Raw genomic sequence first — 965 nt, forward strand, 5'->3', positions numbered from 1 at the left:
GAACGGACTGGGCGACACCTAACTAGCTGTTATTTGCTTTAAAATAAAAGCTGCACACTCGGTTTCCAGGCAAATAAAGCACACACGCAGCCCTTCAGAGCTCCTGAGCTTCATTTCCCCATTAAGCACACTGAAAGGACAGCTGAACCAGCCAACGCACTTGAAAGCTCACAGACCGACCCGGTGGCTTCCAGCCTTCATCCACCCAGCACCTAACACCGTTACCAGCAAGTGTAACGAACACGCTGGTTTGCTCCGAGTGCCTCCTGCTGCAGATGCAAGTGCTTTGTTCAGCCCTGTGGCTAATGTTTGCTACAGGAATACACCACCAGAGCCAGGTCCTTCCTGACGCGAGCATCACTGCCACTGCCACTCTTTCTGTACCACATCGGCTCGGCTTACCAAGACAGGTTCTGAAGGATCAGCCTCAGCTACCGTTCGGTGCTGCCTGCAGTCCTGTGTTCCCATTTATTCACTCATTTACTGCATTTTGCACACACTTGTGCATTTAGTATTTATATAGAGACACTCAGACATTAAGCCTTTAGAAAAAGGAGGGATGGACCTCAAAGTTTAGTCTTCATGGCAGGCAATTGCCTGAACCAGCTAGAGCAAAGCTAAAGGCAACCGGCCATCAACAGTCCTGCTCCCCTCTAGCAGCCCAGAGGACAGGTTACTGCTCTGCCATTCGGTTTACACCCAGGAGTATGAAGCTGACAGATCTCATCCCGGAAAAGGAACTGGAATGCTCATGCAGAAGCACTGCATGTAACTGAGAAGGGAAGCTCTGGGCATCTTCCATCACTTTGGTTGGATGAGACCTTTGAGATCATCGAGTCCAGCCAGTAGCCCAGCACTGCCAAGTCACCACTAAATCACGTCACACACTCGGCACCACCTCCACACGGCTGGGAAACCCCTCCAGGGATGGGGACTCCACCACTGCCCTGGGCAGCCTGGGACAC

General features: G+C 51.9%; 1 protein-coding gene across 1 annotated transcript in view; it reads right to left on the reverse strand.

Annotated features, from left to right (window-relative positions):
• Positions 1-965, reverse strand: part of GCH1 (GTP cyclohydrolase 1) — a 19425-nt gene that overhangs the window by 14624 nt on the left and 3836 nt on the right. The gene's annotated exons all lie outside the window — the stretch shown is intronic.

Source organism: Buceros rhinoceros, unplaced genomic scaffold (assembly GCF_000710305.1).
Source record: "Buceros rhinoceros silvestris isolate BGI_N320 unplaced genomic scaffold, ASM71030v1 scaffold18838, whole genome shotgun sequence".
Lineage (NCBI taxonomy): Eukaryota > Metazoa > Chordata > Aves > Bucerotiformes > Bucerotidae > Buceros > Buceros rhinoceros.